The 19,712-nt window shown below is 41.5% G+C and overlaps 1 protein-coding gene and 1 long non-coding RNA gene across 17 annotated transcripts in view; one reads left to right on the forward strand and one right to left on the reverse strand.

Annotated features, from left to right (window-relative positions):
- Positions 1-19,712, reverse strand: part of ULK4 (unc-51 like kinase 4) — a 701,729-nt gene that overhangs the window by 4,085 nt on the left and 677,932 nt on the right. The window lies entirely within an intron of this gene.
- On the forward strand, positions 8,890-9,417 carry LOC141409668 (uncharacterized). The gene is made up of 2 exons (XR_012431022.1): positions 8,890-9,063; positions 9,169-9,417. It is a non-coding gene; the product is annotated as an uncharacterized lncRNA (long non-coding RNA).

Here is a 19,712-nt window from a genome sequence, read left to right on the forward strand (position 1 = left end):
ACAGGTCAGCTGACTACATCCAGACTCACTGCCCCTGAGCAGCCCTGCCATGAGATGGTGTGCAGAGGCTGTGCTCCCAGGAAATCACCCACAAGTTGCAAATAAATCAGAAGACGACTTTCATCCACAAGGCTGGTTAGAAGGTGCAAATAGAAATCTACAGTGACAGTTATGTGATCAAAGGAAGATACCAAAATAGTATCATGTGTAGCTGACATAAACGTAGACATAAACAAAGCCAATTGAAAACTATGTGGTTTGGCCATTTACGTGATTCTTATTAATAACATCAGCTGTTGTTCTGTATATAAGGATGAGTTAATTCAAAAATAAAAATTTTAAATTATATCAATCAGAGGTTCCAGTTCTGAGTAAGACAGAGAAAACACATGACACTCTTTCTCTCCCTTTGGATGCAAATCCACAGCGCAGCTATTGGAGAACACTGAAAAGCAAACAGCAACAGGTAAATAGGAGACAACACTGAATTCAAAGCACCACTGAACTGGCAGTGAGTTTACCACTTCTTTCTCAGCCTGGATGCAACAAACCCAAACCCCAAAAGCAGTAGGAGAAACCCAGCTTGAGAAGGGAAATCCCCCAAACCCTAGAGAGTAGATGAAACCCCCTCAAGATTGTTTTGCTCTTTTTTCTCCCTCCTCTTGTGTCCCAGGCCATTCTGTGATGGCAGCAGTGGTAGTGGGGACAGAGGTGGCAGCAACAGTAGCCAGCAAGAGGAGCCTGAAGCCAGAACTCTATTCTTTCTCTGTTCTCCTAGTGTTTGGCCTGGATGTTGCATAATCATGGAACTAGGCAGTTTTAGGCCAGACAGAAAATGGGAAACCCAGGGAACCAGAAAGTACTGGGGAGAGAATGAATCAAGAAGAGCTTAGTAAAGTTACTCCATAAAACTGTTTATGAACTCCTGGCCTCACGCCCAACCTGTGTATGCATGGAACCGATCCCAATAGCATGCCACAGAATTGAAGAACTGAGGTAACAAATGTATCCCTGCTCACATCCCAGACTGACCCCTGGGGAGGGACCCACCAGATAGATGCACACAGCACTGCAAAACCTGTGAAACTAATATGACACTGAAATTACAATTCCAACCTGCAGCCTGAACCTAATCAGAATGATTGCTTGCTAAAACAAAAATATCAATATTCTCTGTAGTATTTAACAAGACAGGGTCTTACAATGCAATATTTTAAATGACCAGGATACAATTCAAAATTACTTGGCAAAAGCAACCATAAAATCTCAGCTGACATGAAAAAAAACAATCAACAGAGGACAATAAATAAAATGACACATGTTGGAATTATCTGACAAAGACTTCAAAGTGCTATTATAAAAATGCTAAAAACAATCACTAACACTCTTGAAACAAGTATTACAATAGAATGTATCAGTAAAAAAGGAGAGTATATCAAAGAAGAATCAAATGAGAATTTTCTAACTAAAAACAATAACCAAAAATTTAAAGTCCTCACTGGATGGACTCAATAGCAGAATGGAGACAATAAAAGGAATGAGTCAGTGAACTTGAAGATAGATCAATAGAAATTATCCAATCTCAGCAGCAGAGATCGAAAAAAAAAAAAAAAGATTGAGAACACAAATGAATAGCACCTCAGGGACCTATGAGACAATAACAAAAGGTTTGTGTCATTGGAGTTCCACAATGAGAGGACAGAGAATAAATGAATGAAAAAGTATTTGAAGAAATCATAACTAAAACTATTCCAAAATGTGCTGAAAGAAATAAATCTACAGATTCAAGAAACAATATATCCCAAACAAGGTTAAACCTAAAGAAATCCATATCCAAACTCATCAGAATCAAACTTGCTGATGGATGTTGCATATGGGCAGGAAAAAAAATGATATATTACCTATAGGGTAAAAATAACTTGAATTATTGTGAATTTCTCATCTGAAGCTACTGAGGCCAGAAGATTTTAAGATGCTAAATGAAATGAACTACCAAACTAGAGTTACATACCTAGAAGATACCATTCAGAAATGATATCATGGTTTCAAAATATTATTTAGGAATGAAGGTGAAATAAACATATTCTCAGATGAATGAAAACTAACAGAAGCAGAGCGGCTATAAAAAATTTACTCCCTCTTCAGAGAGAAAGCAAATAATACCAGAAGGAAACCTGGAACATCAGGAATGAAGGAAGAGCAACAAAAATGGTAAATACAATAGGATGTTATCTTTCTTTAAAAGCTGTTTAATAGTAGAAAACAAAGAATACATATAATATTGTATTGATGGGGTTTTCAATGTATGTAGATGTAACATATAAGACAGCTGGAACATAAGATGGGGGACAGCAAAGGAACCTATATGGTAGTAAGGCTTTTATGTTCCATTTGAAGTGGTAAAGTATTGTCATAAGTTGATTCTGAAAGGTTAAGTATTTTATAACTCCAAAAGCAACCACTTAAAAAATTATACAAAGAGATGTGGTTAAAAAAAAAAAACCCACAATAGATAAATTAAAATTTAATATTTAAAATGTTCAAATAGCTTAAAAGAAAGCAGGAAAAGGAAGAGTGACGAAATAAAAACACTGGACCTAATCAGAAATCAAATGAAAAGGCAAACTAAATTGTAACATACCAAGAATTACATTAAATGTAAATGATCTCAATGCAGCAAGTAAGAAATCTCCTGAATGATTTTTAGAAATGGCCCAACCCTACATTGTCTGTAAGAATGTTAATTCAAATATAATGAGATAGTGGTTTAAAGTAAGAGGATGAAAAAAGATATATCATACAGACATAAATCAAAAGAAAGCTAGAGTGGCTATAGTAATGTCAGGCAAAGTAGACTTCGGAGCAAAGAAAATTAGCAGGGATATATTTTGATTAAAGGGTTTTGTAACCAAGAAGACATAACAATAAATGTGTATACATCTAACAGTAGAAATTATACATACAGAAAGCAAAAACTGATACAACTGACAAGGAAAACAGATAAATCCACAATCGTAGTTGGAGATTTCAAAATTCCTCTCATGGTAAGAAATAGGATGAGTAGACAAAAATCAGCAAGGATGTAGAAGAACTGAGGAAGCCATCAACCACATGGATCCTATTGACATTTGTAGATCACTGACCCCATCAACAACAGTATTCACATATATTGCAAGAATCCAGGAATATTTACCAATGTATACAGTATTCTGTGTCATAAAATGTATCTTAACACATTAAAAAAATTGAAACCATATATAATATATTCTCTGACCTTATGGAACTAAACTAGCAATTAATAACCAAGGTAACAGGAATATTTCCAATCACTTGGCATTAAACAGCACTCTCCTAAATAATCCAGGGGCTAGAGAGGACATTCCAAGAAAAATTAGAAAATAATCTTAGCTGAATGAAAATGACCTTGATACAACATGCCAACATCTGGAAGGGGGCTGAAGCAATGCTTAGAGGGAAATCTGTAGTACTAAATACTTATTTTAGGAAAGAAGAAATGTCCCAAATCAATAATTTAAGCTTCTACATCAAGAAACTAGGAAAAAAGGGCTGGGCATGGTGGCTCATGCCTGTAATCTCAGCAATTTGGGAGGCTGAGGAGGGCGGACAACTTGAGGTCAAGAGATAGAGATCAGCCTGGCCAACATGGTGAAACCCTGTCTCTACTAAAAATACAAAAGTTAGCCAGGCTGGTGGAGGGTGCTTGTAATCCCAGCTACTCAGGAGGTTGAGGCAGGAGAATTGCTTGAACCCAGGAGGTGCAGGTTATAGTGAGTTGAGATCCGGCCACTGCTCTCCAGCCTGGGCGACAGAGTGAGACTCCGTCTCAAAAAAAAAACAAAAACAAAAACAAAAAAAAAACTGAGAAGAAAACAAGAGCAAAAATCAAGAGGAATGTGGTAAATGTATGCCCTAAAATGTCAATACTTACATTAAATGTAGATTTACTAAATGCTCCAAGTAAAAGATTTCAAGCTGTATATAAACAAAATAAAATATATCTCATATATAGAATTATATACATCTACAATATGTAAATTATAGCTACACACACACGTATTTATATATAGTACTTATAAGAAATATATTTTAAATATAAGGGCACCAAGGCCGGGCATGGTGGCTCATGCCTGTAATCCCAGCGCTTTGGGAGGTCAAGGCAGGTGGATCACTTGAGGTCAGGAGTTCGAGACCAGCCTTGCTAATGTGGTGAAACCCCGTTTCTACTAAAAGTCAAAAAAATTAGCTAGGTATGGTGGCACAAGCCTGTAATCCCAGCTACTTGGGAGGCTGAGGCAGGAGAATCACTTGAACCCGGGAGGTGGAGGTTGCAGTGAGCTGAGATCACACCATTGCACTCCAGCTTGGGCAACAAGAATGAAACTCCATCTCAAAAAAAATGAAAAAAAAAAAAAAAAAAAAAAAAGGGCACCAAACAGTTGAAGGTTAAAGGATGAAAAAGATATGACATGCTAACAGTAACCCAAGAAAGTTGGCACAGCTAATACCAGATAAAGTAGACTTTAAGGCTATAATCATAACTAGAGGTAAGGAGGGACATTTCGTATTTATAAGAAAATAATTGGCCAGGAAGATACAGCAACTCTAAATTTGTATGCTCCTAATCACAGCCTCAAAATACATAAAACAAACAAAAAAGACAGAATCAAAGTGAGAATTAGATAAATCCACAATCATGGTGACACACTTTTCAATCTCTTGCAGCAATGTGCATACAGAAACCAGAGGGGACACAGAGGTTCTATACAACAAGAGTAACAGAATTGACCTAATTGACATATACTTAAAAATCATCTAAAAATTGCAGAATATATATTCTTTTCAAGTGCATATGGAAAATTTCCAAAATATACCATCTGCTGGGTCTTAAGGCAAGTCCTGACAAATTTCAAAGGTATAAATCTGATAAAATGTATCAGGATCTGTATGATTAAAAACTAAAATGCTGATGAAAGAAAATAAATAAATGGATACACTATATTCAAGGATTGGAAGGCTCACTATAATAAAAATGTCTTCCAAAATATAGGTTTAATGACATTCCTATCAAAATCTCAGCAGGAATCTTTGTAATATAGAATAGCTGAGTCTATTGCTTCTTGGCCTTTTGGCTAAGATCAAGTGAAGAATAACTGACTCTAAATTTGCATGGAAAGGCAAAGGAGCCAGAATAGCTAAAAAAATTTTGAAAAAGCAGAATAAAGTTTAGGCATCATGCTACCCAACTTTAAAAGGCACTACACAATTCCAGCAACCATGACAGTGTGGTATGTGCAGAAGGTCAGACACACAGATAATGCAATAGACAAGAGAGCCCAGAAATAGAACTATACAGATATTGTTAAAATTTTGACAAATGTGCAAAGTTAATTCAAGAAGGGAAGAATAGTGTTTTGAACAAGCAATGCTAGAACAAATGGATGCGCATATGCATAAACATCAATCTAGACACATATTTTACATCTTACATAAAATGCAATTTTAAATGGCTGATAGATCTAAATATAAAATGTAAAAACTATGTAACTTCTAGAAGACAATATAGAAGAAATTCTGTGACCTTGGGTTTGGTGATGAGTTTTTAACATAAAAACATAATCCCTTAAAAAATTATAAATTGGACTTTGTCAATATTAAAAACTTTACTTTTTGAAAACATAAGAGAATGAAAAGATAAGCCACAGACTTGAAGAAAATATTTGCAACTTACATATCTGATAAAGAACTTATATCAAGAACATAAAAGTAACTCTTTAAAAATATATATATTTTTTTTTTAGAAAGAGGGTCTCACTCTGTTGCCCAGGCTGGAGTGCGGTGGTGTGATCATAGCTTGCTGTAACCTCATACTCCTGGGCTCAAGCAATCTTCTTGCCTTGGCCTCTCAGTTCTCACCTTGGCTGGGATTACAGATGTAGGCCACCATGACCAGCCAAAAAGTACTCTTCAAATTCAGTAATAAGAGAACGACCAGCCTAGTTTTTAAAATGGGTAGAAAATCTGAACAGACACATCAGCCAAGAAGATATATGGGTGGCAAATAAGAAAAGATAACTCAACATTGTCACTAGGGAAATGCATATTAAAACTGCAGTGCAATACCATTGCATACCTATTAGAATGGTTAAAATTCACAAAACTGACAATAACAATGTTGGTAGGGATGCAGAATAACAGCAATTCTCATTTATTGCGGATGTGAATGCAAAATGGAACAGTGCTTTGGAAGACAATTTGGCAGTTCCTTATAAAACTAAACATACAGGCCAGGCACAGTGGCTAATATCGGTAATCCCAACACTTAGGGAGGCTAAGGCAGGTGAATCACTTGAGCCCAGGAGTTCAGGACCAGCCCCAGCAACATAGTGAGACCTTGTCTCTGCAAATAAATAAATAAATAAATAAATAAATAAATAAATAAATAAATAGCTGGGTGTGGTGGTGCACACCTGTGGTCCCAGCTACTTGGGAGGCTGAAGTAGGAGTATCGCTTGAGCCTGGGAGGTCAAGGCTTCAGTGAGCCATGATCAAGCTGCTGCACTCCAGCCTGGATGACAGGGTGAGATCATGTCTCAAAAAAAACAACAAAAACAAAACATTAAACATAGTCCTACCATAGTCCTGGCCCAACAATTGCACTCTTGGATATTTACCCGAGTGAACTGAAAACTTCTGTCCACACAAAAACCTGTATTCAAAATCCTTCACACTTTTATTCATAATCACTAAAATGTAGATGCAACCAAGCTGTCCTTCAACAGTGAAATGGAAAAACAAGGAAGCTGTGCATGCGTCACTTGGAATGCAATCAGACTTACAGAGTCTGATTTGATTTTTAGAATGAGATATTAGTAAAAATAAGTCTGAGTACTTTTTGAAAAAATAAGAGTTTGAATTTACCTTGCTAAATTATCATATACCATGATACCAAACCATTTTCTATAGCTGGTAATGCCCATGATATGAGGATTTCAAGGGGCTCTGAAATGAATGATCCTTGGGAGTGGACTGCTTCGGTCTCTCAGAGTTGAGTGTCCTCTTAGGCCACTGAAGGTTATAAATTAAGATGGGAACCAGCCCTCTTTCAGAAGCATTAGATTCCACCGTATCTGCTGGACTATGTGGCCTTTAACCTTCTATTTTCTCAGTACTTTTATTTTCCTCAAAAACCAAATTATGGGTCCACTCAAAAGTCATCCCACCTACTCCTCTTTTGAGCTACTTAGGCAGAGAATGTTCTGTGCAAACTGAAACCCACAAAGAAATCTCTTCTCCATTTTGAAGGAAGTAGGAGTAAAAATGACCCCTGTCTACTGTGATGCTGAATTCATGACTAAGAGACTATTGGTGAACTTATCCTGGCTTTGATTACAGACGTCAAGAGAGAGTACTGCAGTGACACTAAGAAAATAATGCAAGAGAACGCCAGCGAAGAGTGTAGGCACAACACCTTCTTCCCGAAGTTAACATTTTCATTACTGGCAGTCAGTTAGCCAACACAGGCTAACTCAATTTTATTTTGCAATAATGTACTATAGCAGAGGTTCCTGGACCTGTGAGTCCATGAGTGGATTTCAATATTTCAAAACATCAAATGGCAGGCATCCATTTCCTACAAACAAAGTCATGCCTGCCTCACATTTCTCTGCTTTACGATGAAAATATATCAGCCAAGCCTGGAGCGCCAGCCATTATCTCATGCTGCTAAGACATCTGCCTGGTAGCTAAATGGCTAAAATCAATCAAAATGGAAACATGAATTATACTAAATACATAAAGTTCACCTGGTAGACAGGTAATGCTCAAAACATGGGGTCTTTAAAGGAAAAATCATAAAATAATTGGGAATTTGAGCTTAGAATTAAGATAAACTTGGAAAGGCCGGGCGCAGTGGCTCACGCCTGTAATCCCAGCTCTCAGGGAGGCAGAGGTGGGAGGATAGCTTGAGCCCAGGAGTTCGAGACCTGCCTGGGTAATATAGCGAGACCCTGTTCTCCACAAAAAAAGGAAAAAAAAAAAAAAAAAAAAAAAAGATAAACTTGGAAAGACAATTCCTCTACATCTGTTGATTATATATACGCATATATATAGATATATATACACACACATATATATAAAATCAGATAACAGACTTGGGATAAACACATAATTTTCTGCAAACTCTGCTATGGTCACTTTAACATGGCACTGTGTCAATCCAGCATTCACCCAAACATTGAAAGGAGATGTTAGTGTCCTACAGAATCATCTTCAAATTCCCCACTAGGCTCATGAATGATAAGGTAGTGGTTTTATACACCACACCCTGCAGTACAGAGTTTGGCTTGGCTCTTCTCCGGATTTCAGCTTCCCCAAATGCAAACTAGCAAGTGGAGCCATCCTATGCCCCCTGAGAATGGCAGAACCCTAAAGTTGGCAGCCTCTTCAGTTTGCAGGAGAGGATGTGAGAACAGAGAAAACAATGGCTTGCCCAAGGCCAAGTGGCCATTGAGGGACAAATCCAAGCCTGGTGCCTATACTGCTCAACTAAGGCCTTAAAAAACATGCAAACCAGAACTTACTTCTATTTTCTATCCGTGGCACATCAGGAATTTATGCTGACAAATATGACTCACAGCATCCTCCTCCTCCTAAAGCTCGTAAAATGCCCCAGTGAGGCCTTCTGTGTTTGCAAATGTTTTCTGGTGTGGAGAGATGTGTGGCTGTAACTGAGTAAGGTATGGGCAGGCTGTGGTACTTTGCTTATGAGTGTGCAATAATATATGTCTGTATCTGTAGTGATCTTGAATGTGTGTGGCAAAAGGAAGTCCAGTTAACTTTTGCTTTCTAATCATGAGTTCCTCTCAACAGGCCCAGGCAACACTGACAGACTAGAAAAAAAAATATCAGGAGATGAAGCTGACACAGTGAGAGCGGCCCAGGTGCTTCTTGGTGCTTGTTATTACAGACACACACTTCACACAGGGGAGGATTATTTTAATTCTGTGGCCTTCAGATCTCATAAATACAAGTAAAAACAAGCAGGTAACTATGACAACTTTACTTCAGAGAGTCTAAGTTTCAAAAACAAACCTATCCATCCAGCCCCTTCATTTTGTTCTCTTAATGTATACTTTGTCTTCTCTTCAGCTGGGGTTTTCATGCTACTTCAAAGTCATTTCTCCCAACTGCACATGGAGACAGGCCATCCCCTTGCCACCTGACGCCAGGAAGGAATCTGGAGGAGAACCTCTCGTCGGCATGATGCAATCTGGCAGGCCCGCCTTCACTTTCTACCTGGTGTTGCAGTGTGCATTCTGGGTCCTTCCAGAAACATCCTGAGCTGCTGCCAGGGTCTCACCTTTCATATTCAGATTAAAGCAAGTCTATATTAACACATCCTGCTCTGCATCCAGGCCCATATGCTCATCACATCTTTCATGGGATGCTGAGTGCATCTGAGACTGAATGGAGGAATTTTCATTCATGGCCTCCAGCTGCCTCACAGCATCTGTGCCTTCCTTGGAGTCCATTTAGAAACTTTATGTACCTCAGCAAAAGCAAGTGAGGCCCATTCTGTCCATGATTAGTAAGGAGGGGATGATCTGAAAGAGATCTAGAGGTGTCCCTAAGGATTCCCGTCAGTGGATCTGCTGATCACCAAGGGTAAGGGGGTGACAGTTGGAGCTCAAGGGAAGAGGCAGGGTCTTACAGAAGAGGTAGGCCCAGTCACAAAGGCTTGCTCTCCTAGATTTGACCCAGGTCCTCATGAATGCAAGTTCTCTGGAGGGTGACAGAGCTATCAAAGCCAGGATAACACCATATTTTTCGCAACTTCTTTCAGGCTTGGCTACCAGAGGCTTTGCACATCTCTCCTGGCACTCTTAGATGGAGGTCTGCCTTTGCTGGTGATGAGAAGTGAATCAACAGTTTGCTGGGTAGCCCACTGTGGGCCATTATCTCATGTTCTCTTCACGGTGACCCTATGAAGAAGGTCTTCATGATCACACATTAGAGACAGGGTGAGGCAGTGATCAGTAGTAGAGCTGGGATGGAGGCCCAGATTGGGCCGGCTCTCTCCTGCAGCCCACCCCATTGCTACTCTGCCTTCCCTCCATTGCTTCCTGCCCCAGTCACCATGTTGCCCTTTGCCTCCTCCCATGAAAGCTCTGGCTGTAGGAGCACCTGGCCAGAGACAGGGCCGGTGTCCAACTGGGGAAGCCGGGAGTTGACATTTCCATGAGTAGTGAGGAGGCTGACATTCTGCCATGGGGGTAACTAGTCCCAGCTTTCAGGGGCCCAGGTCCCCAAGGAAATAGCTTGGCCTGTATTTAAGACAGAAGCCTCTCAAGCTGGGGTCAAAGTAAGGAACACTGCTCTTTTCCACTGATATTTCCAGATTTGGAGATGCAGCGTGCAAAGGAGGATGATGGTAAGCTAGCATTTGAATTATCAAAGGGCACACTTTGGTGAGAACAAAGCAGTGCTGAAGGACTTTCTTCTTTCTCTTGACCTTTATTTCCTCCTCCTGGGGTCTGTATGTTCCCTTAACCTAGCCTGACACCTCCATTCACCTCTCTCGCCCAAACACCTCTCTGTACCTGTGGGCACCTGCTAAATCTAGAGGTTACAGAAATCACATGCGGAGGATTTGAATGTTTTTCTTTTTCACCCCATAAGACATGATTATTTTCTAAAAGAAAATTATCCATAGCTGCCTCCTCCTTCATTTTAGGCCAGCCAGTTCTCTCAGTTCTCTGCAGGGCAGTAAAAATGCCCTTATTGCTTAGAAACTGTTCATAATTGCATCAGTTTCTGGCCATTAAGTCCCATAAGTCTAAAATGTTGAATATAATATAGCTGCTTTGGGAAGTCGTTTAGGCCTGATCCAACGAACTAACTACAACAGTCAGTCCCAAAATAAGTCAGGAAACAAACAGTTTTAATTGGCAAAAAATTATGATGTGGACTTTTTGTAGATATAAAAATAAACAGGAGGTTGGCCCAAAGTATGTTCTGGTGAAATACAGGATCAGGACATACCATTTTGCCCAGGAGGACCCAAACCAAGCACTTAGGAAAGCATGAGAGCATAGATTTTCAAGGCACTGGCATGAGGATGTCAACTATGGATGTGGCTGGAATTATTTCCTCACAAGAAAAAATACTTAGGGTGGTCACTAAAGTGGGAGAGCTTGGGTCACAAGAAGTGAGGAATAGCGTGAGTATATATCATGCAAACCTGATCCAAGCAAATACTAGCTAGTCCTTAGGAATACTATATGGGGTCATAGTGAGCTGTGTATTTGACAACAGAGTCACTGATTTTGTGTTGTGAGGGTGTTTGTGTGATAGGGAGGGCTCTGGGGTGGGAGAGGGGATGGAGATAAGAGGAGCTTAACAGGGCCTGTTTCCAGTCCCTTCTCTGAACCTCCCACTGGATGAAGGAGAGCAAAGTAGAGCAATGTCAAGTCAACTTGGCTAAAAAAGCCCGCAGCCGCCTTCTTTCCCCAGTTCCTCACTCTACAAGGTAAGGACACTATCAGCCACTAAACCACCCTGCAGTGATTCAGCCACTATACATAGGGACAATCAGGAAAGTTCCCGTAATATAAAGTAAAAAAACACACAGTATAAAAACATGCATGGACCATGACTGCAAGGATATGCAATAAATATCGTACATCCTGACTTTGAGACCTCCAGTGTCATAAGAAAGTGCCACCAAATCCTCACACCCAAGGCCCTCAGTCTAGTCAAAGGTGGGCAGAAAAGCAATCACAATCACACATGAGATGTGTACACATTAAAAGCTCTTTTGGCAACTGTAAAGGATCCTTCAAACATTAGCATGATTCTGTGGTCAATAAGACAGTGTGTATTGAGCACCTACTATGTGTTGGACTCTGTTTAGATTCTGGAGAAATAGCAGGGGGTGGCGGCTGTCAAGTCAGAGCTTCCACCTTGAGAAACACAATTAAAAAGTAAACAAATACAATAATTTGAGATGCTGATAGGTGTCATGGAGAAAGTAAAACAGGGGAGAGAAGAACAATGGTATGAGGTTGTTCAGGACAGTCTCCCTGAGGAGTTGACACGCAAGCCAAGGGTAGAATGATGAGAAAGAACCAGCCATGAGATTATTTGAGGGACTTATATTGTAAAAAGAGGTGATAGCAGCAACCATGAAGGCCTGGGGTAGGAACAGGCAGGGTAGAGATTTTTTAAAGGCTGCAGAAGCAGGGACGAGCTGGAAGCCGGAAGCCAGTTAGGAGGGACTTTGGGAATGGTCCAGGTGAGAGGCAACAGGATGAAGCACAACATCCAGGAACTCACATGCCAACACCAGATCCCTAACCACGCTGACACAGTGCCTCCTCCCCTGCTTTCCAATGATCCTTCAATTGAGCAGAGGTAAGATGCCGCATGGCCCTTTGTCCTCAGTGGCAGAGGCAGTGCCTTGGTGGAGGTGTGAGCCAGCAGGTGGCTGTTGGGGTGGGCATGCCAAAGAAGCCACGCATTGAAGACCCTCTCTTGTAGGGCTAAATGCTGAAACAGTCCCATTCTGAGTGAACAGGAGAAGAGTCTGCCTCACCCACCATATGGAAACAGAACCCTTGAGATTCCTACCAGAAATAAAGTAACTCAAGCACTCTTCAAAGAAGGGGAGAAAGAGTTTCCATTTGAACATGGGCAACATGATTACATATTCTCAGATTTGGAAGGAGATGGATTGACTGACAATTATAAGCAATCTCTTCAACATTATATTAGATGAGCATTTTATTTTTTGGTAAGTTTTAATACATGGTGAAATTTTTACCACTGTGCGTGAAGTCTTCAGCCTCCCTTTGAAACTCATGTTACAACTGGAGGAAAAAGGCAGTCAGTTATGGCCAGCTGTAATTTCTGCCCTTAGTAACATGCTCTACCGAGCAAAACCACCTCTGCCGCAGTGAGTCCACAGTGCGGAAGGGAGCCTTGTGACAGGGCGCAGGGCTGGGGCCTAAGACCTAATCCCCACAGGCCCTCAGAGAAACCACCATAAAGAACTCCAGAGGCATCAAGTTGGGATTTATAAGGCAGGACAGAAGGACTCCGTGACTTTGGGACACAAGAGGTCCAGGTGGCCAGGCCTGGAGAGTGGAGGCTGGGCCAGCACTGCAGCATCCTCAGCCTGGGCTGGGCACCGAGCCTCAGTTACGAGGGCAGGTGAGGGACCATCTCAGATCCATGGCCACGGGGGGCCACGGCCAGCCAAAGCGTGAACCCGAGGTGGCCAGCTCTGAGAATGATCTGCATGCTTCTTAGGACTCAGGGCAGCCACGTTCCGGAGATACACCGTCATCTCGGGCCCCTGCTGAGCATGAGTCACAGCCAGGTGGAGTGCGGCGGGGCACCCACTGGAAACGACTGGTAGGGCCACGCGAGCTCATTCATTTGCTCTGCCCTCCAAACTTCACCTCATACTTCTGTGGCTCTCTCATGAAACATAAGGGGCCGCCGCAATTCCTTCAAATCGATAAAATTGGGAGGAAAATAAAATGGAAAGGAAAATTAAAGCACACTTGGTTTACATTATTAAAGCCGTCAGGCACCAATTAATCAAAATTTAGGCCTGATATTGACTACTGGACAGCTGCAAATTCCCATATGGTGGCTGTTACTTTTGTTGAGGGACTTGATCAAATACCGACTCCATTTGGAATCATTTTATGATGACCGTTTTGAGAAAATGAGCAGCCCCATTGAGAGATCTCACCCTTCCCTCCTTAAGGCAGGTCACAGCTTTCAGGACAGTTTTTGCGAAGCCTTTGAGAGTCCGGCTGCAGAAGAAGGGAAGGGAATCGTGAAGTCTGTGGGTTTTTACCCCCAAGAGACAGGTCTACTGTCAGCTGACCTAAAAGCATCCATTCTGCACAGCCTGGTGGTGACAAGTAGCTATGCGTGTGGTAGGGGCTTGGAAGACTCCCAGGAGGCATCTGCTGGCCCACACTCCCCCTGCTCTGGGCGAATCAGAGGACCACACAGGACCCAGCAGAACGTGTATGCACAGGAAATCACTTCCTGGCTAAGTGTCAAATAGGCCTTGAGATAAAATTAACTGAAGCAAGGTCTCCCAGGCCTCCAAGGGCAACATCAAAGAGCCCGGATATTCCTCTCTAAAAGGCTTTGACAGGCTGAGCAGACCAACCTCCCCAGGCCTCTGCTCTTTATACTTGTGGACAGGCCCAGCTGGGGCAGTGGCTGGTGCAGGTGGCAGGCCAGGGTTGGGATCCTGGACTCAAAGGAGTTGTGACCACCACGTAGCCATCACTCCTTCTGGGCAACCCTGGGCACTTGAACAGGAGCAGCAGAACTTTGGTCCAACTGAGTCTCTAATGGGTGAAGCTGATTCTAGAAAAGCCTCAGGCTGGCTGCAGACTCTGTCTGCTTACACATTTTTTGCAGAGTAGAGAAGGATGCATGAAGAGAGGCCTCACAGAGTCAAGGCCCCAGAGCACTGAGACCACGGAGACCAAGAGAGACTCCCTCCCAGTCCAGGTGAGCTACCACGGGGGAATTCTCACGCACAGGCTGTGTGGCTGCAAATAGGCTGGACTTTGTCATTGTTTCTTTGCACTTTTCTTGATGGCTCATAATACAAGGTTAGGTCTCTTGGAAGCCTAAAAATATTATCCAAAAAGGCTGTTTTCAGTGGATTAGAGTATAAATAGCATACAAGTGCTTCATGAACCCCAGTTCAAATTCAAAGGTATTCTTAGAAGGTTTTCATTGAATAAAGGCAGGAAAATAAATTGAGACCAAGGAAATGATTTCAACAGAAGGGTGAAGGGGGAGCTCCTATTCTTCCTTCCCACTGAAGTGCTTCTTCCAAACAGCCTCGTTTACTTCCACGGTCCCTTAAAACCACTTTGCTAGGAGTAGACTTACGTGGAGCAAAGGCAATGCTAATGGAGGGTGCGGCTGCCTCTGTGGCTTCTAAGTGGAAAATATAACCCTCTTGCCAGCTACCTCATGTGCCAGGTGTGTGTGTGAGTAAATTTGTGTTTCTATGAGGGTGGAGGGGGGGTAGGTTAGGGCTTTTTTATTTTTAATTTTTTTTGCTTTTATTATTATTTTTTTTAATTTTAAAGTTCCGGGATACATGTGCAGTACATGCAGGTTCGTTACATAGGTATACATGTGCCATGGTGGTCTGATGCAGCTATTGACCCATCTTCTAAGCTCCCTCCCCTTCCCCCACACCCTGCAACAGGCCCGGGTGTGTGTTGTTCCCCTCTCTGTGTCCATGTGTTCTCATTGTTCAACTCCCACTTTTAAGTGAGAATATATGGTGCTTGGTTTTCTGTTCCTGTGTTAGTTTGCTGAGGATGTGGCTTCCAGCTTCATCCATGTCCCTGCAAAGGACATGATCTCATTCCTTTTTATGGCTGCAGAGTACTCCATGGCCTAGATGTACCACATTTTCTTTATCCAGTCTATCACTGGTGGGCATTTGGGTTGCTTCCAAGTCTTTGCTATTGTAAACTGTGCTGCAATAAACATACGTGTGCATGTGTCTTTATAGCAGAATGATTTATATTTCTTTGGGTATATATCCCATAATGGGATTGCTGGATCAAATGATATTTCTGGTTCTAGATCCTTTAAAACTTATCTTAGACAGACTCATTTGCCCTGAAATAGAGGACATGATGGATGCTAAAAAGGCAAAAGTTCTAAATGCCTTACCACTATAAATTCTGCATGACTCTTAGAGCCTAATTTGACATCAGCCACAGTGAAAAGTCCTTTACATGCACTCCGCCTGTCCACACCAGATCAATGAGTCCTGCTGCTACTCTCGTTTACAGATGAGGAAACTGCCACCTCAGGAGGCAAAGTGACTAGCCATGGTCTTCCTGACTTTGAATCCTTGATCTCAACCACCAAAGGACACTGAGAAAGAATGAAGGAGTCAGCAGTTGTAGCTGAGATGTCTACCAGATTGACAGAGCCCATGAAATAGGAGTCCAACTGTTGCTGTGTTTGATTCAGTGGCTTCATGGCACAGCTGACTATTTCACATTCGTGTTCCTCAACTAGGGGTGATTTTGACCCCCAGGAGATATTTGGCAATGTCTGGAAACACTTTTGGTGGTCACAACTGGGGATAAGGGGAGGTGGACTGGCATGTAATGGGTAGAGCCAGAAATGCGGCTATACACTCCATATTGCACAGGACAGTCCCCATGATAAAGAATTATCTGACTCACAACGTCAATAGTGCTGAGGTTGAGAAACCCTAGGCTAGACCATCAGATCCATGCTGAGTCAGACTGTGTTGCCTTCTCATGTTACACCAGGATGTCTTTCTTTGGAAGGTTACTAACCACCCTCCCCACTGGACTACAAACCCTTCTTTTCCTCTCTCCTGAGGTTGGAGTCTTGGACCAGCCTTTCTTCCAACACATAATACTCTTACTTCTGCAGTACTTGGATCAGTGGCTGTCACTTGGTTTATCCTGTCCCAGGGTGAACCTGTGCTTCAAGGTCCTTCTGGGCTGCCCAACGCAGAGAGATTCTGGCAGACTACCCTTAAATGCCTCACACTCGGCCGGGCATGGTGGCTTACACGTGTAATCCCAGCACTTTGGGAGGCCGAGGCAGGCAGATCATTTGTGGTCGGGAGTTTGAGACCAGTCTGGCCAACATGACAAAACCCCATCTCTGCTAAAAATACAAAAATTAGCTGGGCATGGTGGTGTGCACCTGTAGTTCCAGCTACTCGGGAGGCTGAGGCAGGAGAATTGCTTGAACCCGGGAGGCGGAGGCTGCAGTGAGCTGAGATTGCACCACTGCACTTCAGCCTGAGTGACAGAGCAAGACTTCGTCTCCAAAAAAATAAATAAATAAAAATAAAAAAGCCCCACACTCCACCATCTTCCCAGAAAGTAAAGACACAGCTCTTCAGATGAAGGCTTTCCACACGGCTGCTACAGGACCAGCAAGGAGCAGCCTTCAGATGCAGCTCCCAATGGTCAGCCCTCAGCTGCTCCCTGGACCAAGTGCTCACTGGCCACACTGACCCAACCAACTCAGAAGACAGACTGCTGTCTAACTGCCTAACTGGCACACACTTGTCGCCAGGTAGTTCTTTTCCCTATATGACCCACTTGAGTGAGAATTTGAAACAAGCTTTATTACACACCTCTGCAATTAGCTCCGCATGAGTTTTAGAACATATCAGGATTCTGACAAAAAGATGTGTGATGAGCAGGACTATTTTGTATTTAGGGTATAAAATCACTCACAAGTATCCCCTGTAAATGGATAATTCCATCCATCCCCACTAACTTCACTACTAATTTCAATGCAAATCCACGAAAGGAATAAGGTTCCCAGCTGGTAGGAATGTGACACATCACTCAGCATGTCCTTTTACAGGAAATCCTAGAAGCAGAGACCTGGCCTAGGGTAGATAAATGAGTTTCAGGAATTGATGGTCCCGTATAATAGCACAGTCTTCCAACATCTGGATGAGGTGGCAGAATGCAGCATGATCCAAAGGCTCCCTTAATTGAGGATATTAGGAGGCTACAGTCCATTTCACCCCATTACAAAATGGTGTCATGAGTCAGATGCTACTATGATGAGATACTTTGGTTCATGATAACGAAACATGAGTTAAGCTCATAAGGATTCTAAAGTTGTTTTAATGAAATACAATGTATAAAGATGCAAATTTATGAAAAGCAAATTATTATATAGATTATCTACATAAGAGAAGGACCTTCATAGCATCCCTATAAACAGTACAATCTCAATAGTACAAACTTAAAGTTATCCAAATTGTAAACATTTGGTTTTACCATTTCTTATAAAGTTAAATTACCTAATAAAGAGAAGTGTACAATAAAGTAGTTGCACATGACTAATTAAAGAGGTGCTGGGGGAAATCCTTAACTCTTTGGAGACTCATCTTTTTGCTACCCTTAGCACTCTGTGATGACTGTACCTCTGGTTTGAAGGTGCCATGAAAATACTATCATCAGTATGAACTGATACGTGTGAAAATTATAAATTAGACTGTTTTCTATATAAGTTGGAATATATATGTATCATATTAGGATAAATACATGCACACACAACACAGACATATACAGCCTAAGATAAGGATGAGCAAAGTTGTTAAAGTTGGAGGTCATGATATTACTCAGAGAAGAAAAGCAATCTGTCATATGAAATAAAAACTACCTGCTCAAACACGAGGCCCAGAGTCCAGAGAAAAGAGGTGGTGATGTGTCACAGTCAGGTGGGGGAGGATACAAACCCCTAACCAGGAGAGTCTGAGTGCTGGGGCTGGACAGTCACGCTAAGTACTCAATTCATCATTCCCAACCCAGCTGGGGAGCTGTGACCTTGAAGCAAGTCCCTGACTGGCTTCATGTATGTCCACAACTGTCCACTCTTCTCCCCATGGGCCCCAAAGAGTTGTCTTGCACATTTGTGGAATCTTGGTCCTTAGAGTCAGGAAGCAGAAACAAATATCTTAAGCCCTTTTCCTGTTTTCTCCATCCCTTTTTTAGTTTTTGTTGTTTTTCTCTGAGTATACAAGCAACAGGGAAGGAATTACCATTTTAAAGTTCAACCTTCTGGATCCAAGGTAGCCTCAGAGGCACATCCTATTAGTAAATGGTAATGGTAAGAGCTAACAAGTATTGAGTGCTTACTGTATGCCAGGTACAGTTCTGGAAATTTAGAAATGAATTAGCTCATTTAAGCTTCTGTTAAATACTACTAATGTCCTCATTTTATATGAGGAGATTGTAGCAGAAAGGTTAAGTTTCTAAAGAAATTATTAAAAACCTTACATGGAGTAATTAAAATTCAAATCCCATAAAATGACAAAGTCTGAGAGTAGAGTACATTTTTTTACTTCTATTTATTCATTCGTTCACTGGCAAAAAATTATTACAATAACTTTTTTCCTAAATATAACCATCTTTCTAAACTATTTCTTTAAAGATATACTATTTATATTGTATATTGTTTTTACCTAGTTGTTGCAGGGCTTGTAAAACTGTGTTTTCTATATTTTTCTATGTCCTTTTTCTATGTCTTTCTCACATTCTACTCTGTGTTAAGATACTAATTTTTAACAGGTTTACTGAAGTTTAACTGACATAAACTATACAATTTGCTAAGTTTGAATATACGTATACAATTGTGAAACCAACACCACATCAAGCCAGTGAATATATCCACCATTCCTCATGCCCATTTGTAATCCTTCCCTTCTTCTCCCCACACCCAACTCCACCTTGTAGGTACCCACTGATTCCCTTTCTGTCATCATATGCTACTTTGCATATCCTAAAACTTTATATAAATGGAATTATACCATATATAGTCTTCTTTGGCTTCTTTCATAAACCTAATTATTTTGAGATTTATCCACATTATAGCATGTATCAATAATTCTTTTTTTTTTTTTTTTTTTGAGACAAAGTTTCACTCTGTCGTGCAGGCTGGAGTATAGTGGCATGATCTTAGCTCACTGCAACCTCTACCTCCTGGATTCAAGCAATTCTTGTGCCTCAGCCTTCCTCTGAGTAGCTAGGATTACAGGCGCTTGCCACCACACTCAGCTAAGTTTTGTATTTTAGTAGAGACGGGGTTTCACCATGTTGGCCAGGCAGGTCTCAAAC

This window comes from Macaca fascicularis, chromosome 2 (assembly GCF_037993035.2).
Source record: "Macaca fascicularis isolate 582-1 chromosome 2, T2T-MFA8v1.1".
Lineage (NCBI taxonomy): Eukaryota > Metazoa > Chordata > Mammalia > Primates > Cercopithecidae > Macaca > Macaca fascicularis.